At 33.2% G+C, this 26,538-nt stretch overlaps 1 long non-coding RNA gene across 7 annotated transcripts in view; it reads left to right on the top strand.

Annotated features, from left to right (window-relative positions):
- Positions 1–6,085: 6,085 nt before the first annotated feature.
- LOC143233458 (uncharacterized) overlaps positions 6,086–26,538 on the top strand; it is a 63,782-nt gene continuing 43,329 nt past the window's right edge. For 5 of the 7 annotated variants that reach the window (XR_013018178.1, XR_013018177.1, XR_013018173.1 and 2 more), the window contains exons 1-3: positions 6,086–6,764; positions 11,682–11,804; positions 24,004–24,096. This is a non-coding gene — a long non-coding RNA (uncharacterized LOC143233458). Of the gene's footprint in view, positions 6,765–11,681; positions 11,805–24,003; positions 24,097–26,151; positions 26,226–26,538 lie in introns of those variants that run through there. The other 2 variants (XR_013018179.1, XR_013018176.1) reach the window with 2 other exon arrangements.

The raw sequence follows: 26,538 nt of genomic DNA on the forward strand, positions 1-26,538 counted from the left end.
GTAAAATAATTCTTTTAATTATAATTAATCAAGGAAGAGACTTTCCTCATCATTTCTAAATAAAAGGCCTCAGTCATTGCTTCATTTTATCCATGCCCAACATGTTAAATAAATAAAATGAAAATGTTTTTATTTGATATGGTTGTGCGGTCTGACCTGGAAGAAAACTGAAGAAGGGTTATTAATTTTCAAACTTTTATTTCACTTCCAGCACTTATTGAGCCTTAATGTCTTATCATTTAAGCCGTGGAAGGTCCGAGAGGGGTACCATTGTTGGGCTGTGCTTCGGGCATCAGTTGCCCTTAATCCGGCCCTGACTTTATCGCATTATCAGATTATGTCTCTGCCTCGCTATAGCATTCTTCTTTATAACAAAAGTTCTTTGTTGTCTCAGAAAATGTCATCCGTTGAAAATAATGTTTTACAAACTTTAAAAGTATCAGAAAAACAAATAGAAAAGTACTTTCGAAAATAAACTCTCTAATAAACAAATCATTTTGCCAGGAATACTGACATCCAGTAGATACTTAAAAGTATCCATGTAAACAGGTTCTAAAAGTGTTATGCAGAATATCAAATGAAAACAGATGATAGAGGAAATTTAAATAAAATTTTTTCATACAACAATGAGAGACAATTTTAATTTAACTCAACATTTTCCAATGCGTTGTTAGTTTAAACTAGCTGCTTGGAAAGGGAAAGTATTTCCTTCGTTTGTACAAGATGAAAACAATAGCAAGACTGAAGGTGATAATATCAGTTCATTAGCTCAGACTAAGGTCGTAATGAAGTATCCCACAATCTTTAGGTTACTTACTTTTTTAGGCATGACATGTCGGTTCATAGTGGCTTTAAGTTTTTTATTATGTACAAACTTAACTCATATCTAAATCATCTCTTGACCAAGTTGATATCTAATTACAATTTAGGACTCAAGAAGACAAATACTTTTGATTTATGTATTTGACCATGCCTAAAATAATCTCAGTTTCAAGGTTGGGTGGTAGAGATCCCAATGAGTGATAAAATCTAGTCGCCTACACGCGCACCCCTCACTTGGTATTCATGGTCCACAAAAATATATCTAATAAAAGTTCTCATAGGTTAATTTAATCCAATCCTCTAAAAGAATTTCTAGTGTTGCAGCTATTAAGGATTCCCTCTTGTTTTATACAGAAGCCTCCAACTTATAAAAACTTGTACAAACCCTCGAAACAAAAATGACCTCACTTCAGGGACGACACTATCCACTATGTCGTCGGTTAGGACGCCACAATTCTGAACAGACTTTTATGAAACAGAATCATAAAGAATTCATAAATAACCAAAAAGATGCTGAAACCCATATACAAAAGGTTAATCGAACATTACACATTCTAATTAACAGAATTCTTGAAAACAATTAATAGCCTGTTGTATGTTAACTCCATGTCAAAAGATAAGCCCGGTGGAGACTGGAGAAAGGTGAATGTGACTTCAGATCAGCGAGTTCATTCTCCCTCTGTACCCTTCTAACTGCTAAGCACCTGGCATACTATGGAAGTGACCCTACTCTGGCTGAGGTCGGTCCCATAACCCCTCTTTTTTTTCCCAGCTGACCACATAAGATACGCCGCCAAGTAGCCTACACTTGTATTTGGGAGTGACCGCATCTGATAAATGACGAGTGACTGCTCAGCTGACTTCACACATACACCTGCATTACACAACGTACAAGCTTCTGAGTCTCAAGTCAGATTACGATTTAGAGATTAACCTGCCGTTTTATGGAGGTGACTATTACTCTCAAAAGGCTTGTGGTCTAGGTTTGTTAACACCGATAAGATCAGGTTACAGACTGGTCAGTAATTTGACCGATACAGATGATACATTAATTTTATGACTGATGCAAGTGCATCTGCTGCACTGGTCTGGATAGCGCTGAATAAAATTACCTAATCTCAGTCAAAATACGAAAACTCAGTTATGAAAGGAGAAATGACTTGGGCTGATGACAGTTATGTTTTAAAAAAATGTTGAAGACTCGGAAGAGTTTTACTAAAACGACATTTTGCTGCCACAACCAAAGCCGACGCTTATGGGTAAGGTGGAAGATCAGGGCTGGATAGGGAATGATGATGTCAACCATAGATGAGAGGGGGACGGGCAGTGAGGTTAGGGAGGGCTGGAAGAAGGGGTTGGGGTCATGTGGTGTAACGTATGACGTACCACGTGATTAGGCGTGGGTGGGATTGGAGTGGAAAGTGCGAGCTGCCCAAGACTTCATGACACCTGTCACCTCAGTCTTCGTTTTGCAGTAGAACAAGGATCAAGAGATGGTTATCCTGCCAAACAGTAAGTTGAAATTTATATTTTTATTATTTTTATAATGCAGTTACCTGATGGCTGGAGAAAGCTGTAGAAAACAATTGTCTGGAGCACAGAATCATGAAAGGAAAGCAATAAACATCAAACTAAACAACAAGCAGGTTCACTTTTGAAGCATCTTCGTCTACAATGTTCAGATGTAGAACACTCAGCTGATCAAACAAACATAAATAATGAGCTATCGGTTTTATCACATTTTCTCAAAATAAAGGTGAATATTTTTTAATAAAGAACCAGAAAAGAGTGGCGATTGTGAGAATCAAGATTTGGAAAGACATAAAAGTGAAAATACCACTAATCTGAACCATAGTGACGCTGCTACTTGGCCCAAATGTAATGAACATCTGCGATTAATCTTGGTGGAACATTGATCACAACAACTTCATCAATGCGATTTTCCTAAAGACCATAAACAAAGAAGATTCTCATCAGTCCATTACACTAGAAGACTTGACAATAGCGAACAAAGTGGTTACAGTATTCCAAGTCAAAAGACTCGGTATTTTGCTTCTGTTGTGCACTGTTTACTATTGCCTACCAGATTGTTTCGTCTCTTGCTGATCAAGGTTGCAAAGACTGGAAAAACATATCTGCAATTCTAGCGTTGCACGAAAGAAGTAAGGAATACTTGAATAATTATGAAAACCGCATAGAACTAGAACTACGATTGAGCAGCAAACAAAAACAGTTGACGAAAAAACATACCTCATATCAAAAAACAAGAATAATATTGGCAACAAATCTTAAGACGACTTATTGCTTTAGTGAGAGTTCTTGCTATGCAAAAATCTACCTTTGAAAGGATCACATGACAACCTACACAGGTCTAGCAATGGAAACTTCTTGAAGTTACTAGAATATCTTGCTTTGTTTGACCCACTTATGAATGAACATCTTCATAAGATACAAGACAGTGAGAATGTGTACACTACCTTGAGAAAGATATACAAAATGAATAGGTTCAGTTCTTAGCCAAAGCGATAAAAATAAAGAAATACTAGCAGCTGCTTATGCTTTAAGTATTATTTTATAATTTTAGATTATACACCTGATGTAAGCCACGTTGAACAAATGACCATAATACTTCGATTTGTAAACATCCCTTCAGACATTGATAACTGCGAGTCGGAGCCTCGTATCAAAGAACATTTTGTGGGATTTGTGCCAATTAAGGACGTAACAGGTACTGGTATGACGGACGCCGTTCTTCATCAGTTACAGATGTCACTACTGGTCAAAGATATGCGTGGTCAAAGCTATGATAACGGAAGCAACATGAAAGGAAAATAAAATGGTGTACAAAGGAGAATATTGGATATTAATCCACGAGCACTGTTCGTTTCTTGCAGTGCACTTTCTTTAAATCTGGTTGTTAATGGTGCTGCCAAACGTTGTCTGGAGGCAACAGCATCCTTCGATCTGGCACAACATGTTTATGAGTAATTTTCAGCTTCGACACGTCACTGGGAGGTATTTAAACGGGATGTGCCAAACATGACAGTGAAACCATTAAGTGATACATGATGGGAATACTATATTAAAGCTCTGAAATCTCTTTGGTACAGCTAGGCAATACACTTGATGCCTTAATTGAAATATCTGATGATATATCCCTTAAGGGGTCGTTAAAATTTCCAATTTTAAGTTTATTGTTTTACTTGTAATTTGGTATGATATTCTGTTTGAGGTTAATATAGCTAGCAAAAATTCAAGAGAAGAAATTTGATATACATGATACAGTTGAACAGCTGAAAGAAACAAAAAAAGTATCTTCTAAACTGCAGAAAAGACAAAGAATTTGAGAAAACATTAATAACTGCACACAGGGGCGTAGATCCTGGAGGGATGAGTGGAATACATCCCCCCCTTCATTTTAGGTGGAGGGTATGGTGTATACAATCATCCACCCCTACAGTTTGGTCTGTTGAATTTTTTATTGCATCACAGGCCTACAAATTGTGTGTTTGTTCTTGTGATTCTCGTGTTCTTACCAATCGAATTACATAATTAGGCCTAGATGTAGGCTTTTTCAGTAGCTGAAATGTACATCTTTAATATAGGCGTTCTTCTAAGTTTTTCGATCTAAGCGACAGTTAGTATCAGTCAGTAGGCCTAAGTATATACGCAAGTATCGTAGCAACAAGATTACTCTGTAACTGCATGTTTACAGCTTTCAGGTTCACGTAATCAGAGATTACCTATTTGTAAATTGAACAGTCCACATAAGTGGTTGCAAAAATCATCCCCCCCATCAGGTGTAAAAAATCTACGCCCCTGCCTCTGCACAGGAACTTGTTGAGGAGTTGGGTATATCAGCAGAATTAGAACCATAGCCAGTTCATATTAGAAGGAGAAAGCAGTTCATGAATGAGGCAAACGATGAACAAATTCAGAACACCAAGCCAAATTTTAAAGTGAACTTTTATTTTCCAGTCTTGCACGCAGCAATACAATAAGTTGAGCAGAGATTCAGACACACATGCGTAAAGTAAGTTTTCTGTTTGACCTTTACAACATCCACAAAATGCAGACCATATCATTGAAGGAACTTAGGGAACATTGCTTAAAACTAGAAAAAGCTTTGCAACATAGTAAAACGAAAAAACGAATGAGTTGTGGCACGTTAAAATATAGAATATATATAACATAAAATAGCAATATATATAAAAATCTCGCAATCTAAAATTATAATTACATAAAAAAGGGAATAAAAATGTACATAATTTCAAAATATCCTGGACAAACAGAAAAAAAATAACAACATTAGGCTCCAGGTAAAGCATTGTTTGATTGTCTAGCTGTTAAGCATAAAGCTACACTGTGGATTGTGGTGTGTCTCCACCTCATCAAAATCCTGTTTATAGTGTTACAAGTCGTGTTACTTACTACTGTGTCACTGGATGGTGGTAAGTCTGGAAAGGAAGCTAAGTCAGTTCTCATATCTAAAAACAAAATGTGAAAGAAACTGATGTTATGCCTGAGAAAATTGAGCAGTACAAAAATACCACATCAAAAATGTAGTCTCTCAACACATGTAAAAGAAACTAGACCCTTACACACACTTGCATCTCGAACATAGCAATGCATTATGTAAATTAGACACAGTAAAATTGCCCTAGACGCTTACTATACAAGCACAGACAACAAAAACCCATTTACAGTTTTGATCTTAAAAAATAACAAATATTTCATGAAACAAAAAATATATGGAAGTTATATTCATGTTTTAAAAATCCAAAAATAAATAGATTCAATTTCCATGGTATAAAAATATTGTTTAGTTCTCTCTCTCTCTCAGAGTTTGGGTATGACATGTACGTAACCTGGAGGGTCAGGTTCTCTTTGACCTCTAACTCCTTCCTGTACTTGTGTGGTCGTGCAGTATTTGATGGTGGTAGTCACTGCATTTTTGGGTCAGAGTGAACTGAATTTACTCCGACCCTTTTCAGGACAATGTCCATGTATTGATATACGTGTATAGATATTGTTTTGCCCTATCAGTAAGATGTCTAGTTTGTTGGTGACACTTTTTTTTACATTTTATTTATGTATACATATATATATATATATATATTTCATTTATTTATTTATTTTATTTTTTATGTTTAAAATACATATTGATCGGGGAGAGGTGTATGGGACTAACTTCATCATGTATGAGGTACCTGTCTAGTTCGCATAGTAATTCGTTTTTTATCCAATTTTTTTTATAAAAGTATGTTATTGTACTGTGTAGGAGTCTATCTGGTACAGTTGATATGTATGAATATTTGTACATGAATTTAGACGATGTTGCTCTGGGAACTCTATATGCTGTTGTGACTATTGTGTTTCGTATTGTTTGCAGCTTGGTTTTGATTATTTTATCATTAACAGTTATCCAAGCTGAAGCTGCATAGTCCATTACTGATCTCATGCATGTTTTGTATGATGTCTGTTGATGCTCCACTATTCTTGCTAGTAAGACTCCTAGCATATATGGTTCTTCGCCAGACTTTATTTTTAATTTCGTTGACATGGTTAATCCAAGTTAATTTTGAATCATAGGTTAGACCTAGAAATTTTGCCGATGTGGCAGTCTGAAGTAGTATACCATTCATATATATTTCAGGATGTAGTTTTTTTTAAAAATAACAAATTGTGTTTTTGCTCTATTTATTTTTGTTCTATATTTTTGGCAGTATTCACTTATTCTATTTAGTTGCAGTTGAATGTTTATGGCTGCAATTGTTGGTGTTGTAGCATTTTTCCAGATTGTCACATCATCAGCAAACTGTGAGGAGAATCCATTATTAGGATCCTTCAATGGCATATTGTTTACATACATGATGAAGAGTATAGGGCTAACCACTCCTCCCTGAAGGACACCAGCTTCTGGAGTAAAGTACTCAGAAAAGGTACCCTCTACACTCACTTTACACTTTCTATTTTCCAAAAAGTTAGATAGCTAGCGAATAATTCCATGCGGTAGTCCCATTTCATTCATTTGGAACCTTAGACCTTCATGCCACACAGTGTCGAATGCTTTCTCGATATCATTCTTTTTTATTGAAGCTATCTATTAAGTTTCGATTACTCTAATTAAATGATCTGTCGTTTGTCTAAATTTTCTAAATCCATTTTGTTCTTTTGGTAATTTTGATGTTATCTCCAAGAATGTGGAGAGTCTATTACTAATTATTCTTTCGAGTAATTTACCTACAGCTGGTCAGGCTGATTGGTCGGTAGCTATTTGGTTTATTTGCTGGCTTTTCTTCCTTATGGAACATTAATATAGTAGTTAGCTTCCAAGAAACTGGGATGTATTTTGAGGATAGAGAGAGGTTAAATAGTGTTTTTAGGTGGTCAAACAATTTCAGAGTGCCCTTTTTTAGAATAATAGCTTGTATTTCATCTTCACCTGAAGCTTTGTTTTTGGTTTTTTATTGCTTCAATAAGTTCTTGTAGAGATATTTCTTTCGTGAGTATCGTGTCTTTGTAGTTTTCATGGTTTGTGATGTGTTTTGTGTTTGTCTCAGATATGCTCATTGGGAAAATTGGTTCAAATTGTTTTTTATTGTTTAGTATATAATTGGTGACTTTATTGTAAAAATATCTATTCATATCTGAATCTGAATGAGTTTTAAATGTATTTTGAAGTTGGGCTTTGAAAGCTTCAGGTTTTTCTTTATTTGTGTATGCCATTGTATTACTATGTTTAAGTGCAGGATATTTCTTTACAGCTGTGTTATCATTGGTGAGTCTTTTAAGGTGTGTCCAGAATTTGTTCGGGGCAGTTTTATCATTCAGTTTGGAGCAGAAGTTATCCCATTTTTCTTGTTTTTGTTGTTTTATTTGTGTTCTGATGTTATTTCTTATATTGTTTATTTGCGTTTTCATTTCTCTGTCTCTTGTTATCGTGAACTGTCTTCTTATTTGTCTTCGTTTTTTGATTAAGGTAATTATTTCAGTATTAGGTTTCCATGTGTTATTTGTTGTTTTGGTATTGTTTTCTTGGCTGCATTTTGAAAGCACTCCGTTATTGTTTGACAGTAAGTGTCCAACTCAATATGGGTTTTTACTTCTTTTATAACGTTATTGTCTAATTCTTGTTTATAATTTTGGCAATTTGCTTTACTGTAATTAAATTTTTCTTTTCTGTAGGTTATATTTTTATGGGGGGGCAAGATCGAAGATGCAATATATTAAGTGGTCATTATCAACATGTTTTCCCACCTGGAATTTTATTAGTTTTTGACTCATGTTGTATGTGCAAAGGTGCAGGTCAAGTATGTCGCTGGAGTTAGTGGCATACGCTGTGTATGTAGGGGTGGTATAATTTAGAAGGACTATATTGTTTTTCATCTATGAACTGTTGGAGACTTTTTCCATTTTTTGTGTACCTGCATCCAAAGTTGACATTTTTACTATTTAGGTCTCCAATAACTATAGATTTATGGTTGTGGGAAAAGATGTTGTTGACTAATGCTGTGTCTATTTGTTTATTTGGTGAGGAGTATATTCCTGCTACTGTTACTTTTGTATTGTTTCTTTGCAGGATATCCACAGTAACATGTTCATTGTTACTGCTCAATCTAATTTCTGTAGCTGATAGTTCTGTTTTATATAACATCATAATGCCTCTACTTTCATCATTTTTGTTTATTCTGTCTTTCCTTATTGATGTGTAATTTGGTATTTTAAATCTATTGTTATTGTATATTAAAGTTTCGCTTACTATTATAATGTGGGGTTAGTTTCTTGTATAAGGTCTTCGATCTCGTGTTTCTTGGAAGCTATTGCACCTTGGATGTTGATATGTACTACGGTGAACATTATGTTGTTAACATGTATCCGGTAAGTGTTGTTATTATGTGTGGTATATAAGGTGTGATGTGTTTTTTTCAGGATGTTAATTATCATATCGATACAGTTGGTTGTTTGGTTTGATTTTGTGTATTCTGTGAATATGTTTTTGATTATGGTTGTCATAAGGCTTGTTTTATCAGGTGTATTAGCGTTTGTTTCTGGGAGTGTTGTGTTGTTTTCTTGTGGTTTTTTGTTTGTGTTAAGGTGTTGTTTTCTTGGGTAATATTATTTTGTTCTTGTTGTTTATGAGGTTTGTTTCCTTTTAACATTTGTGGATATGTGGTTTTAGTTGTTTTGTTAAATTCTATTGTTGTGTTTGTTTTTTGTTGTCTATTTGTACTTGATTGTTCCTGTTCTGACGTTGCTGTTCTTATCTGATATATACGTTGTTTTATTTGCTTATATTTGTCACATTCTTTGTAATTGGCTGTGTGGGTTTGCCGTTACAACATTTTGGTGTTTCTTTTTCCTATTTACATTGGGAGATACAATGACTACACTTACAAATTATATTCTAACTCAAGAATGACGCCTTATCTTCACAAGTTTCAGCATTGAAACTATTTGGCCAATGACAGTCAGCTCGCGTTTGTGACGACTCCACATAGATTACATTTTAAAGATGCATTAAAAACAAATTAATAAAAGTGTTTCTTTTGAACAAACCTATTTGTAAACATTATATGATTTGAAAACAATTAATGATTATAGATTTTTTTTTTCATTTTCAAACTGTGAAAATTTCAATTTTTTTGTAACAAAGTTACTGTTACAGTTTGGTTTGTTTCAGAAGTTTTCACGCAAAGCTAATCAAATACGTTCCTATGTATAGTCACCAACAATTTTGAAATGATAGATTAGAGTTTGTTTATTTGATTTCTGAATTTCACGCAAAGCCGCATGAGAACTATATGTGCTAGCCTTCCTGAAGTGCAAGATTACAAAGAATCCAGCTTCTTATCACCACCCATCGTCAACTCTTGGACTACTCAAGATACAATGGGGATTCTAGCTTGCGAATTGCACAGTATAAGAGCGCACTAATCACCTATTCATGTAAAAAACAATTGTGGATCACACTTCCATGAAAATGGAATTTAAATAGGACATTTAAATAGAAAATCTTTAAGTTTTCATACTTTTTAAGGGGTTACAGTGTTTCTGAGACTTTTTTGGTAAGACATTGAAAATATAGGGGCTAAGGATTCAAAATATGTAAAACATTGTGATATGTTTTAATGTATGAAGGGAACATGCTACCTTAAAATTAAGAATAGGGAACCCTAGGTGTTATTGATTTGTTCATTTACTGATTCAGCTCCTAAGGTGCCTTTCAAGATAAAAATTTCAGTTACAGTTATTCTGGTAGAAGTTATTTGTAATATGCTTACTCTTTTTGAACTGTAGTTGACTAGTAGAAAGTACCAAAATATTGAAAGTTGTAATACTTCAATTACATTTCTTATCTAACCACAAAAAGGAAATATTTGGCTGCTAATATAGATACTTTTTCTAAAACTTCTTTAAAAGCTTCAAAATGTTTTATGACAATAGTTTCATTTTAACTTTATCCATTTATTATAAGTATATAAATAATCTGTCAATTTGTTTCTATTGATGTGCATGTGTAAGTAATCACTGAATTATAAAATTTAAACACATCTTAACGGTGTTGAATGTTGATATAATTACTGGAACCTTCTTTATCATTAAAACTTTTGTTCTTGAGAATGATTGTATAAGTGATTGTACTTGTTTTTAAAATATTGTTTCTTACTGTAAAAGGTGTAACTTGTAATGATATTCTTACAGCAGTGTTTGTATTATGAGTACTTATCACATTTTCAAAGTTATCCGTTTTTATGCACTTGTTAAGAGCAGAATGACTTTATAACACCCCTATTTGAAAAGTTTGAATTATTTACCCATGTTTTTGCACTTGTTAACAGATTTTTTAGCATTCTTGCACTATTACCAGCAGCACAGTCTGTAGACTTTTATTGCTAGAAACTTTGTTCTGTGTTCTGATACACATGGTGGGTAAAGCAAAGATAGCCTATTGTGTAGATTTGTGCTTAATTACAAACACAAATAATTAGAACTCAACAGAACACTTAGTTTCTGAACAAAATTTTAAAAAATTATACAGCAGACATAATTGAAACTCAAATAGAAACAACAAATGTTCAGGTGCAGTTAATTCACATGTATTGTTCCTTTAAGAGATATGATACTAACTTGGTGAATAACTATGACTTGTGCAGAGCTTTTTGAAGCTCACTGTGATAGAAAATTGGCTCAGCTAAGTGCAAACCTAACTGATAGCTGTGAGTTTTTTTGCAAGTTATGTTATTGTAAGTTTTATAGAGTTGTTACATTTAATAAACAACCACAAAATAAAAATCAAACTTCAAAGCATCTTTTTTATGTAATTATTAAAGTATTGTTTAAGAAAGATTTAACACCAAACTTTAAAAAACTGAGTAACAGTGTGTGCTAGTAAACAAATTCTACGCTGTGTCTTTTTGTGTATTAAAATTCATGTGTGGATTAAAGATAAAAAAGTAGTTATATTTTAGTGTCTTTATATTTTCTTTAAGGTAAATAAAAAGTATTATATTTGTTCAGAAAGTGAAATAGGAAAATAACACTTTCCATTTGATATGTATTAATTAGAGCATAACCTACTGTTTTATAACTTTGATTGTCATATACAGTATTCATCTATATATTCAGAGTAAATGAAGGGATTATTGGGATATAAATTTTGAGCTACAAAATCTTTGAAAATGCAGAATAACTTTTTATAAACAAGTACTTGTGTTGAGCTGTACCTCATGTTTAAATGTTCTAATGCTGTGTTTTTATCAACCAGATAAATCATGATTCTAGCCTATCTAAAAGTTTACATTGGATAACACACTCCTTTCTTACATGTGGTAAAACAGAATTTTGTATTATATCAGTGGTGTTGTCCCATGACACAAACAGAAATAAGCTTCAACATGCTGGGCATTGTCTATGTGAATTGAACCATCTGCCAAGATTCTGTGATTTTGAATGTGTGAGGACACTCTTGTAAGTGGAATGTAAGTTAATTTCTATAGTTTTTAGTATCTGCTTAGTTTCATGTAACTTTAAAAAGTTCAAACATTTCAAGTAACTTGTCATTCAGTTTGTTGAACAATTTTTGGTACCATTGAGCAGTTTAATTTAACCAGCATATATGTATTAACATGTTAAGGTAATTAATAACCAACACTAGCCAAAATGAACAGTGATTTATATATACATAGACCAAAATTCCCATGTTTGTCACACACAATACTCTGAGTAATTTATTGAGCCTTGGAAGTTTAAGTTGTCTTTATTAATAAATAAGTAAAGCAGGTAAAAGTAATTTGCTTTAGTTTAAATTATCCAAGTTTTGAATAAGGCTTAATAGGAACTGAGAATGTCTTTTTATGTGTATATTTTAATTTATAATACATTTTCACATTCCTATCTTTTAATAATAAGTGAATATTATTTTTGACACTATCTTCAGTTTATGTGTGAAGAATAGATGTAGATGACTTAATACAGAGAAAAGAGATGGAATTTAGAAATAAATATAATACATTGAATAGTTATATAGTTTAAAGTAACATTAGCTATGAAATGGGTTAAAAAGTAACTTATCAAAATAGTTTGTTGAAAACATAAAATAAGCACAAAAAGGTTCCATTTGCTCCTACGACGCTATCCTTAAGTATCCTTTTCTGAGAAAGTAGAGATTTCATTCAGAAAGAAACCATTGATTCCTCTCAAGTTCTCTTTAAGTGCTGACCTCCACTAGTGTTAACAGTAACTCATTTGAAAAACCAATAACACTATTATAAAAATAAGTCTTGCTGGTACCTTGCCATTGTTTAAGTTTTAATATTATGCCCTTTTGTCATATTGTGTTCACAATATAGCAAAGAAATTAAAAGGCTTTATCCTCCTGATCCCTTGGATAATTTTATATACTTCAATAAACTAACAGTGTATTTGGCACATAATAGTAGAATTAACATGTTAACTTGCAGTTCAGGCATGGGCACTCAATTTGTAATATACAGGTTGCAGGTTTGAATCCCTGTTACCAAACATGCTGATCCTTTATTTGCTTTAGGAACAAGATATATGAATGTAAACTTTCTTGACTAACACAAAATATCTGAACATTAAACATTAAATTTTGATGGGATTAAGGTTGACTGAAAAAGTAGAATTAACACTAGGACTTTCTTTAGATATATTCATAGTAAATAGAATATGTGAATTGGGGCTGGCCTTTGAAGGATCAGGGAAAAGTTACTTTTAATAAATTTGATATTGCTAAACTTTGAAGTAATGGTTTTATCAAGGAGAGTGTTTGACAATTTTTTTTAACCCTGAAAAATTGTTACGAATAGTGTGTGATGTAGATGGTAATCTATAATTTTTTTTAAATGATAGGAGATGGGGTATAAACATTGTATAATGAAATTTAGTCAACTTATTTTTACTATGGTTGTGAGGAAAGCTGTAGAATACTAGTAAATTAAAGGGTGTTACTGATGGAATTTTGACAAGCTATAGTTTTAGCTTTGCTGTATATATAGGTCAAACTTAAGTAAACTTAAAACTTTAAAATGAATAAACATAAGTAAAATGTTGGGAAAAAAAGGTGATTCATACATTATGTGAACATGCATATTATATCAGTCTTATTCATTGGAAAAGAACTGTTATTTTGGATCAACTGAAAATATCAGGTAATCTATGAAAGAAATGAAAGTGAAGGTAATTATAAATAAAGATAAATGGTTGGCAAGACAACCAGTATGTGAATGACATGTTTTTCTGAAAGTTCAGTGTATTAATTAAGTACTCACATGATCAGTGCCTTTTTACATATTTATGGTTTGCATGTAGAGTACCTGGTTTGAGACTATTGAAACTTTCAGAAAAACATTGATAACTGGAGTGCCTTAATTAAACTGTACCCTTGTTATTTGTGGAGTGCCTGAGGGTCAGTGCTTGGGCTTTTGTTCTTTCATATTTGCATTAGTTATATTGATAGAGGCATGTCATGAGAGTTTACTGAGTTATATTCAAAATTTAATTAAATTACTTTTATTATCATACTAAATAAACTTGGCAACAAAACGTCATTTGTAATACAAATTTAGAAATTATATAGTTTTAATTACCTAGTTTTATAAGACAAGATTTAAAAATGTCTTCAATTGTCTATTATTTCAGAATTGTGATATTTTACCTTTAAGTATTTCCCTTTTCTTATTTATTGACCACTTCTCCAAGAAGTACAAAATTTAACACAAGTTGCTCATTATAATATTGTTATTACTCAGACAAAGTATAATTTTTTATAGCCTTCAATCTTATTTGGTTGCAGAGCAATAAACTAGAAAATCAAGCCCCTTTAGCCACACCCACACATTATGTTTTCTCTTTCTCAAGTTTCCAATATTTAGTTCTTTGATATTTAAAACTGTATTACTTATAACCAATAGAAATACAAATATTATATTACATCAATTTCTGTACAGGAGTTTGTCGATTTTGCTTCCAGTGCAAATTTTATTCCCACAGGAAACACATTGGCAATGTTAGCTAAATTTTTATTGGGTCTCATTAAATAGTTAGAAAACCAGACAAATTTTGATAGTCCTAGGACAATGTGTGATTTTAGCATGTTATTATGTATTCTTTGTTGCATTTTTGATTAACTAAGAATCATTAAATGTAGTAATACCGTTATAATAATAGTTAGTTTTAAATGAGAGTTGATAAAATAAGACTGAGTTAAGTACTGTATTACTAGTTTTGCATGTGTAATATTTTTTATTATAAAGGTAAATAAAATATAAATTTTAAATTAGGTTAAATAAATAAAAAAACAAAACATTTTCATGTGATATACTCGTTAGTAACCAATGCATTACATAATTTCTTAGGGTAACGTAAGCTACATGTTTACAAAGTGTTTTAAGACAGTTCAAAGAGCAATAAAATTTAAACATAACTATACATATATTGTTAAGAACTTAAAGTTATTTAGGATAAACAAATGTGTCATGAAGTCATTCTACAGGGTGTTTGGAAAGTCACTGTGTAGTTTTGTAATCATATGTTATATTTTCAAGCCAGCAACTGATAGCAGTGTTTAGAAACAAAATAAGAAGGATCCAAGCCTGTATTGATGCCAACGGGGGTCACTTTCAACATTGTTTATAATTGTCATTCATATTTACCTCCTGTATTTTATATTGAAACATGTCTGTTAATAAATATATAAGTGCACAGTGACATTCCGAACACCCTGTATTAAATAAAAAGGGCAATATATTTTCATGGTATATGAGGTGTTGAGTTTGAATGGGGAAAATAACATAATACATAAAGTTTTACTGAAAAAACACACACTGAAATTCCAATGCAATTACCTACCCTTTCTCATAGTTTTTGCTATTTTTCATGATTTCCTTCTAGTGCACAGATTATCACTCACCACTAGCTTTGAATTACTATCTAATTACACATGTATGCCACATGGCTCAGTTGTGTTTAAGTGTGCAAATTAGCATTCAACAACTTTCCATCAGTATGAGTGTAACATATCCTTCTATTGCAGCTGGTTCCCTCTGTACAATAAACTCAATTTTCTTTTTTTGATTTAACATGACAGCTTTAAGACATAGAACTCAATTTCAGACATTTTTATTCTGTAGTGTAATATTTGGTGAGTTTTGTGAGAAGGATTGACCCTCCATTTTCTCACATTTCTCACCTAATCCCCTATTCTAATTTTTCCCCCTATTAACATCTCATTTTCTAATAACATCTCACAGAAGCAGTTCAAGATCTTCATCAAACAGTTTTGTCTTGCACTTTCAGGACTGTATTCCTGAATTTGTCATCCCTAAAAAGACTGGCTATTGGTGTCCTGTTTTCAGTCTCTTCCATCTCAATTTCTTCCTTGATGTTTCTTGACCTACCATGGAATTCTCTCTCAGATTGGACTTTTTTCCAGGGCTTTGGATGATAAGATTAGACTTGTCTCATGTTTATCTTTATATCCTATTACACAAGTGTCGCATCATATTTTTCTGTATATCATCCACAACAATTATGTTTATCAATTTCGAGCTCTTCCTTTTGGGCAGGCATTAGCACTCTATGGTTTAGTCAGGTAGTCTGGTTGTTTGCCCAATTCATTCATTCTCATCGGCTGAATCTTCATCATTGTATGTAGGACTATTCATTTCTACAGGGTGTTTGGAAGGTCACTGTGGAGTTTTGTAATCATATGTTATTACATTTCAGATTTTGATCCCAATATGGTTTTAACAACTGAAGAACATGTATGGCTCGTCAATCATGCATTCCAAGAAGGTGATAGATGCACAGATGTGGTGCGACAGTGATTTGCTGAAATATTCCCTGATACACATGTTCCACATCGCAATGCAGTTCGTAACCTTGTTGATAAGTTTTGGGAAACAGGATCAGTGGATGATGCAAAAGCTATCGGAGGAGAAACTGTTAGATATTTCTGACTGTGATGCAGAGTCCATCAAAATCATTACGAAAGTTAGCTTAGCAGTATGATATTGGTCTTGGAACTGCTCATAAGGCTGTCAGAAAGAAATTAAAGCTCTTCCAATACAAAATAATGGAGGTACAAGAACTGGAAGCAACTGATAATGAAAAAGGAATACGCTATTGCAAATGATTTAACCGATTTATCAAAGAGAATACAGCTAATATGTTGGATGTAACCTTTTTCACCGACGAAGCATGGTTCCATCTCTTGGGTTAATTAATTCACAAAATTCAAGATTGTGGTCATCCGATAACCCCTCACAGTTTGCCCAAAACACCCCTACATGATTTCAAGGTTGGTGTGTGGGTTACAATTGCCAGACATCGAATTGTTGGCCCTATTTTCTTTTTGAACACAATAAACAGCAAGCGCTGTTTTTCAGAGATTCTTCACACCTTCATCGGTCAGATGACAAGTGATGAAATCAGTTACTCATGGTTTCAACAGGATGGTGCTACTGCCCACACATCTCATAGATCTATGTAGTTATTAAAGGAATGTTTTAGAGACTGCATTATTTCCAAAGATGTGTGGCCCCCACGCTCACCAGATCGTAATCCACCATACTTTTATCTGTGGGGAGCAGCTAAATCTGCAGTGTATCGAGATTGTCCGTGCACACTGGATGACTTGAAAGCAGTGATAACAGCATTCATTTAATCTATTTCAAGCCAGCAACTGATAGCGATGTTAAGAAATAAAATAAGAAGGATACAAGCCTGTATTGATGCCAACTGGGGTCACTTTCAACATTGTTTATAACTGTCATTCATATTTACCTCCTGTATTCTATATTGAAACATGTCTGTTAATAAATTTATAAGTGCACAGTGACTTTCTGAACACCCTGTATTTCCATCTTCACAGAGTCTCCTCACACACCCAATTTCTCTTTTGAGAATTTCATCTGGTGTGGATGGGTTTATCAAGGTGGAGAAGTCTGCTATCCACACCACTCAATTTCTTCTTTATCTAGGGGTGTTTGATACATAATTTACATCTTAGTTGAGCCCAACCTCCTCCTCTTTGTCTGCAATCAATGAAGGTTTTAGTTCAGTAGGCACTATCAGCATCCTTTCTCCTTGCACTGGAGGTTTTGTTTCTTCCAGGAACTTGTGCATCACTGGAGACTCTTATCTGTCTGGACCATGCCCACATGCTTTCCTTCCAGTGGGTACTACAAGTACATTAGCACCTCATCACATACTCTTTGGATTTTGAGATATTCCTTTATCTTTCCTTCAGTTCAACTTTCTTTGGTGGTTAGAAAGGAAGTGCATAACAGTGAAGGTACCTATTCTTTGTACCTGTCTGGATGGCCATGTCTTCACAGATGCATTATTATCAGGATGATTTGCATACTGCATTGAACAGGAATTCTTGGGCCATTGGTCTTGAGAGGAGTTAGATCTTCATATTAACCTCTTTATACTTCTTACTGTTTATCAAGCAGTGGTTAATTTTTTTGTAATCTCTGGGACTTGGCAGTTATGAAGCATTCCATTAACTCAGTTGTTGTGTCTCACACCACTCCCTCAATGTAGATTCCTGTACGTGGTGAGAGGACCTCCCAGAGAAGGTTCTGTTCTTTCAGTTTACCTCTGGGATCTAAACGTCCACCCACGTGTTTGCTTTGGTTGGTGACCCGTGAAATGTAGGAGAGGATCCTGGTGGTTGAGGGGTCAAACCTGAACGCACCATTTTGGCCGTGAATTCCTGTAGACGGGCAGCCTTGGGATGACCACCTTTGGGTCAGTCGGCTGGTCCACTTGGGCTAGGGTCAACCAAGTACCAGTGTTGGATGTTTTCAACAGGTGTTGACATTGTATGTATCTGATTCTGGTGTTTGGGTATAGTGCTCACGAAATACTGGCATTGCTGCACTGTCCTTGTTAGGCATTGTAATGTGTCCCCTTGTAGGGGTTTGGTGGGTGAGATTAGTGGATACCAAAATATTTCTTTATTTTATTATGGATCCTCCAAATAAAAACTTAAATGAAATAGTGAAAAACAGTTCATAGGTAAGGAACCATGTGTTGAAGTTTCTGAGTAGCAATCTTCAACATCTGTAACACCTGTCATTTTCTTATACTACATTTTCTTTGAGACAAACTTTTAGGACAGATGTCTCCCTTTTTCATTCAGAAGAGATTAGAGGGACTCTCCAAAGTAAGTAAAGAAACTTTTGTCTGGTGACATATTGGTGGAAACATTCACAACTCAACGCAGTGAACTTCTCTTGCATTCAAAGGCGATTAGGGATATACCTGTTGAGGTTACACCTCATGCTACTTTGAATTCATCATGTGGAGTTATTGTTGAGAGGAATTTGAAGAACATCCCCAAGTCAGAAATTCTTGTTGGTTTCTCCACTGAAGTAGTTTTTGTAGTGAGGCATATCTCCATTTGCAAAGATAGAATTCTGATGCTGACCAGTGCCCTCAATCTGATCATTACATCACCATGTCGACCTTCCACCATCAAGGCTGGTTATCTTACTTGCAGGATATAGCCATACATTCCAAACTCTCTCAGATGTTTCCAGTGTCAGTGGTTCAGTCCCTCTGGGAAAGTGCTGATATTGATGGGAGGGGTCACTCCATAGAGCGTGTGTTCTCTGATCACAACCTTTCTCTTTTCAATAGGAGTTCTTATACTTATTTTCATGCACCTAGTTAGTCCTTTACTGCTACTGATCTCTGAATTTGCTCCCCTTTACTATTCTCCCAATTTTCATAGAGGGTTGACAATAATCCATGAGGCAGTGATCATTTTCCTGTAATTTTGAGAGACTGGCTCCTCGCACGTGCCCCAGTGGAAGATGGATCAAGCAAACTAGCCCTCTTTCACTGCTCTCACAGAACTTGATCCTGCCATTGTCTGTAAGTCATCAAAAGACTCTCAATAATGGCACCATTTTAATCATGTTCTGTCCCAAGGTTTGTCCATAATAGACTGTTATTTGTGATGGCAACACTGTCCATCTTGGATGTGTTTTTAGTTTTTTAAAGGCCATTAATCTTTCTACTGTCATTTAAGTTTTTTAATTTATACATTAAAACTTTTTAATGTTGTACCCTTTTAAGAATCACAGTCTGTCTAGTTCAGTTTGAAATTAGACAGTGGCCGTAAAGTTAAATAAATCAAAAGCAGAACTGGAAAGGCCAACTTCAGGTAACTAACGCTGGTGTTTGAACTACCCATTAGTCAACCTGGTGAGTTATTATTAACATTTTGCTACAAGTCTTTTAAAACATTTATTACTTTTTGAAAATGGCCATGACGTAAAATAACTTGGAACCAGGTCTGGAAAGGCCAACTTCGGGTGACTGACGGTGGTTTTTTTACTTACCTATTAGTCTTTCTGGCAAATTATGATAATTACAATTATGCTACAGGAGGTCCTTTAACATTTGTATTACTGTAGTTTTTCTCTTAATGTTGTGGACTAGATGTAAACATTGGTTTTAATGCTATTTATGTTTTTGTTTTAACTGTGTTATGTTTTACATTTATTTCCTTTTATGAATTTTACTAAATTTACTTTTATTTTAATTTTTCTTTGGATGTTTTGCACAGATAGCCTAGCCTAGCTGCTTTGTGCCGTAAAACACATAATCAACAAACCAACCAACAGAGAAAACACCCCCTGCTAAAGAGAACAAAGAAATGAAACAACTAAAAGAACAGTTTTCTGAATCATGTGCTGCTGTCATGACATTGTGGAAACTAAATAATTATAATAAAAATTCTAATTATTATATCACTATAAAAGATGTAAAACATATGATGAGCTCAGATATCAAAATATCATAAAGTTTAAGAAATGTATTGACCAGTTTTTCATCTATGCCATTAATATAAATCCAAAAAAGTAAAGTGTAAAGTTTCTGACACTGATCCTTGAGGTTCCCCACTCATGACATCAATTCAAGTTGACTGAACTCTTATATAAAGATTCTCTACTTTCAGCTATCCATTCACTGTAGGTTGTAAATATGCTCATGCAGTACAATTACCAGCATTTTTCTGGAGGGATTATTGTAACCCTGGTTCTGAAAATACAGTGGGAGAGGATTTATCTTCTTGATTTTAGTAGAGTTGTTGCAACTAGAATTATCTTCAGTAATAAAAGTGTGAGAAATTGTTTATAGTATGACACTGTACAAAGTTCAGATTGATTCAATGAGCTTGATAGGAGTTTGGATTTTAGTTATTCTCCCAGGGTGATCAGAATTGAGAGATACAGGGGTACACATTGTGTAAGTGGTAATGAACATATGAATATGTATGTATATATGCTACAAGTTTTTAATTTCCCACTCATTTACATTGTTTTATTGCCATGAATATTGCATGCAAATCCTCACGTGACAACCTTTCATCAATAAGAGTGCCAAAAGCCTCTTTTGACACAAGTGACTCCCTCCATTGTGTTATAATATTTAGTTTCTGTTCTCTTCAAGTGTTTTATTTTTTAATATTTTTCCATATCTTTGTATTAATTTCTCATAACAGGTTTACTATTTAGAGTACATGCTGAGTATTCTGAAGAGGAACTATTTGTTGCATCTTACTGAACTTACTACTTCATAACAAAAACTTTTTCTTTTATTCTAACAGCACAGTTGTATATTTTTTTGGTTATTCACTTTGCATTACGAATTCTACGTTACCACTTTGGAGGTGATATGTTCTATTAGCATGCTTGCAATGGCTTTGGGGCTTTATTTCATCAGGAGATTGATCATTCAGTACACTGACTGTTGTCTGAATTTGCTTTGAGTTTTGGGACCTACACATTTGAAATACATTCTATCAACTTTGTAAAGATAAGACATTCTACTGTTATGGTTTTTTAATAATTTTATTTTGTTTATTATTATCTATATTTATTTTTGTTCCATAAGTTGCATTAGATTGGTTAATACTGATGGTCAAGTTCAGGTTAGTTGGTGGTGTTAGTTTTATCCTTTTTTTGTTTATACCAGTTCCTAGGTTTACCATGGTTTTTGTTATTTTAGGATTACCTATAATTCATCTTACTAGTATATGAATCATGAGTGCAATTATATTTTTCTACTGTATATCAGGTCTCACACATAAGTTATTGTTATTTCAAACTTTCTTAATTTTATACAGTCATGTCTGCTTCATTTTTATTCTTTTTCATGAGCACAAAAACTTCTACCAATATTGTACATACTTATTGTTAGTTTTTTTGTTGTAGTGCTCAGTAATATCCTTTGTTCTGTATTGTTCAATTAGATTCCACAAGTGTTTATTTTCATTTTACCTATGGTTTTGTTTACATGTTACTCAACAATTAAGTTAAATAGTTTTTCTGCAACACATACAAATAATTTTTTGACTTTACAGTTTCTTAACATTTCCATTCTATCGACTATTTCATTTTATTCTGTCTTTGTAATAATATGTACTTTACTGTTGATTTTGTTTAATTTTTAATTTATACTTCTTTACCATTAATTTTGTTTGTGAGTGATTAAGTAATGGGATCATATTACCTGCTCTCAGTATTGTTCACCTTCCTTCTCAGGACAAATATTGACTATTGTTATGTAATGTATAGAAAAAAGGCCATTAGGATGGATGGATTATCATATAAGAATAGGTTTGTCTTTTAACTTGTTTCAAGTATTAAACATTCTCAAGAAACTTATGAAATTGGGGCTTTTTTATATTGAATATAAAGTGTAGAATGAAAAGAGGATATGTATGTAAGGTTTGAAAAGGTTACATTACACCTTCAGTTCATTACACCATCAACTTTATAGCATGTTAAAGAAAGGGAGTTAATGATTATTAACATAACAGTACATTACTAGCAACAAGAAACCATTTGATCTGTCAGAGCTGTTCCTATACACTTTCGCATTGAAAGAAATAAAGGTAAACCCATATTTGATTTTTCAAGAGATTATCTGTTCCCATCTTGCAAGGTGTTGGTGTACACTGATGCTAGTGATAATTTATTGTTTATGCATGACACCCAGTTAAGAATATAAAATTGGTCTCACCTGAAATCTAGTATGTCTTTTAAAAATCTTAAACTTGTATATTCTCGTACTTTGGTTTTTAGATATATCACAAGAAATCACAACACCTTTATCCTTTCTGAACATTTTTATATATTTCAATAAAATCTCTGTTTTGTTTTTTAAGGCTGTTACCATGCTTCTTATTAGTTGCCAGGTAAGTCAATCACCTACTTCAGTTGAGGAACAGAGAATCTACCATATTTTATCTAGTTACATTGGTTATGTATATGCCTTATCAACCAGCTTTTTTTTATTTTGTAAAAGCTCAGTCATCAACATTATTTTAACTGATCTTTTCAAGTTTTTAATTAAAGGAATATGTTTTAAAGTCATTTTAAATACTTTATTGTGAGAGAGAAAAATGTAAAGCAGATTGTATGGTCAGTCGTACGTACTTAATGGGCATTCTCTACTCATTCATACAAAATTAAATATAGTCATATTGCTTCAGACTCAGTCAATAAATGAAACAACACCCCACCCCCACAAAAAAAAATATTTTTCCAACAAGATTTGCCTACTTCAAAGGCATCTCCATGTTACTGAAGGGATAAGAGTTATGACATTTATGAAAAGATGTTTTACACCTAATGCAGAAAATGCTAAATCACGTGTTTATTGCAAATTTAAACACTTTTCATACCTTTATTTGAAAAGACACCAGAAAATACAAAGAATGGTGTTTCTGATTTTATATATTTTGGGGGAGTATGCTTCTGGATCTTCCTAAGGGTATTGTGCTTAAAATATGGTGTAGGTTCGTCAGCCAACACTACATAGTACACTAACAGGATTACCTGCCTGATTCATTAGCATCACCCACTTAATTTAAAACATACTGAAAACCCTGGCTTATACTCTTTTCTGAAGAGGTATTAATATGTCCTTTCTGTCCATGGAATAATTTTAGTAGTTGTAGAGTAAAGAAGACTATCAATTTGTGACTTGTATAGAAAGATAACTTCCTCTTTTTTACTTGATAGTCAATATAAGTTGCCATCGTCCTGAACAGTCATTTATACATCACTATTTCTTCTTGTGTAAGAAGACCAAAGCTGTAGACCACTTTATAAGTATTTGGTGGATCAGAGTAAGATGTATTGATTTTCATTTTGGTGAGAGAATTGATCCTAGAGGAACTTGACATTTTGTAATTCAGAAGTTACTTTGTTTCATAAATGTTTAGCAGAATTTGAACAATAACTTTTTTAATAATTTTATTTATGTGGACCACTAAGATTTTCTATACAAAGTCTTTACTTATAGAAAAGGATTTTAAGATTATAAAAATAAATTTTTTTATTATAATTTCTTCAGTAAAGATATATGATTTGATATAAAATTGAAGAAAGACCAACATTATGGTTAAGAATGTAACTGAAATGTGTCTGAGGTAATTAAGCACCTTAATACAAAAGTATCCAATACCAAATAATAGTAGTAAACTGTATTTTACGAAAAAGATTAATTATGGGACAATGGAAAACAAACTACATATTATGTATTATAAATATTTTCACCTGATTTTATTCCTCACTCATGTGTAAAATTAAGTGCAACAAGTAAATTAAGAAAAATTAATTTTTACAGCTTCCAATCAAGAACAAATTTCCTGATGAAGTCACTAGTGGTGTTTTATCAAAAGTGAAAAGAAAATTAGGTTTACTAGATGTTTCCAAAATGGTAAGTGTATCTAAAGAATTTTTAAAAAAATGTACTTCAGACTAAAACATTAAGGCTATTCATTGTATAAGCCTGTATATGGGCTTGGTCATAATGATCAGTTCTGTAATCTTTATGTAACCATGAAAATACATAAACAACTGCAATATTCTAAATATACTAAGTGTATCATCATGAGTTTTGGCAAATTTTTATCTATACCTTACAAGCCTTTTGTAAACGGAAATTTTATTTTAAGTAAATTGTTTTTACAAAACATTTATCTGTTTATTTATGAATTCTTTATCTAGTAATTTTGAATAAAGGGCAATTTTTCATGCTAAGAACAAAATTACTGGTGTTTGCCTCATGGTTTTTATATTTAATTTACATAACTTGTAATACCTTCTAAATCAATATCAATTTTTTATTTTTCATGGAACTTTAAATTTTCTTATCTTCTCTACCATGACACCAACTGTAGTGAAAATAGTAAAAAACAATATTGAAAATACAAAATAAAATAACTACAGATCCTAAAATACAATTACAATTTTTATTTTAGCACAGCCTCAGTTTTCTAAATATTTCACAATTAGCTGCCTTTGATTTTATTACTTTACAATGCTTTTCTGACCCCATCTAATGATATAACTGTCAAATATACACAGTAGTAAAACTTAATCAACCAACCGAAATACAAAGTGTAGAAAGGCACTTAACATCTTCCTCATCCTCTCTTCCATCTCTTGGGGAGCAGATTGATTTTTTTGTTCTCAGGATATTTTGTGTCTTTATTGTTCCAAACTGGACTATTTCTCTCTTATCTTTCTTTCTACCAGGACCTTGGCCTTGAAGATGCTTGACCCTATTCACCATCTGAGCTTCAGCCCTGTACAGGGACTTTCCACACTTTTCCAGTTCAGAGTTTGTACACTGAGTTCCACTAGCTATACTTGTTTGGAATATACAGTCTGCCATCCATCCTTATAGTCTTCATATCCAGGTACAGCTGACTGAGTTCGGTATGTCACAGATTGACATTTGTCTCCATTGATCAGCCCACCATGCTATGTCTTATTACCACTTCCACCTGTGACCTTTCTCTGAACCATCTGAGGAAGGTAGATACTCCCAATTGGTCATACTGGTTTTCATTGCCAAACATTTTTTGAACCATTCTTCCATTCCCATTTACGCAGATGCTTTGAAATCAGTTAAGTCTATGGGATCTGCCATGGTTTGTTGTAGCTAGGTGGTTTCCAACAAAATCCCCTCTACAGTTTCTGTGTTCACTGTCAAGTTGTATGGCATTTCTTTTGTTCTGGATGATATACAAGCTATGCAGTACACTTATTGTACTATTTACACCAACTTTCTTACCTCTCTACTGGTCAGGGAATCACTTTGTGTTAATTCTCACCTTGTTCTCATCAATATTCAACACTGGCTGGCCTATTTTTCTCTATCTTCTATTCACATGAAGTTTTTCTGGATAACTGCCCATGTTGGTATTCACAGGAACGAGTTCACTGACACTAAGTCAGTCTGTTCTAGTGCTGTCACTGCCATGCGTGTTCTGTATGTTGACTACATTGCTGTATTCAAGGCTCAGCTTTGTACCAGTTGGCAGTCGTCTTGGAATGAGCAATATCATAAGTTTTTCTTAATCAAATCTTCTGTGTCTCTTTAGCCATCATGTTTCAGTAAGGATTGGAAGGAGGAAGTTGTCCTGGCCAAGCTATGTACTGTCACAGTTTAATAATCAATAATTTTGGTTTATTTGGGACTGATCCACCGATATGTGGCTTTTGTGACACTCAAGTCTTAGTAGCTTACATTTTACTGTTGTTTTGTTTTGTTATGAAACTGAGCTATGATACCATTTGGACAGCTTCATTAGCGATGGTGACACTGTCAAACTTCCTTTTTTTTCAAATATTTTTGGGACATTGGCTTTTTTAATTATATTTAAGTTTTTTAGCTGCCTTTCGAACATTATTTGGTTTTTAACTTGACATATTTTTAACTTGTATAATATTTTACTTTTGTATTTATATCATTTATTTGGCACAGATGGTCTTGTTGTTTTGTGCCATAAACCACCAGTTTACGAACCAACCAATGAGAAACTACAGTTATGAAAAATGCAAGTGAATTTATGTACTTTATCTATAAAACCTTTTAATGATGAACAAATTCTTCTGTATCAAATAAGTAAACATTGTAATATAACTTTGGAATATTCCTATTTACAAATGAAAATATTATAATTTAAAGTTTAACACAATTAGTTATGGAGACATCTAATTCTAATTGGTTTGCTTTATTTCTAGCAGAATAGGTTGTTCCAGAGTGAGCTCTGGTATATATAAAAAGAATTGTGCCCAGAAAACCTTAATAGTTTGGTATAGTATTATCTATATATCTGCAAAGCTTTACTATAGTCTAATTGGTAAGGTT

Source organism: Tachypleus tridentatus, chromosome 12 (genome assembly GCF_004210375.1).
Source record: "Tachypleus tridentatus isolate NWPU-2018 chromosome 12, ASM421037v1, whole genome shotgun sequence".
In the NCBI taxonomy this organism is placed as follows: domain Eukaryota; kingdom Metazoa; phylum Arthropoda; class Merostomata; order Xiphosura; family Limulidae; genus Tachypleus; species Tachypleus tridentatus.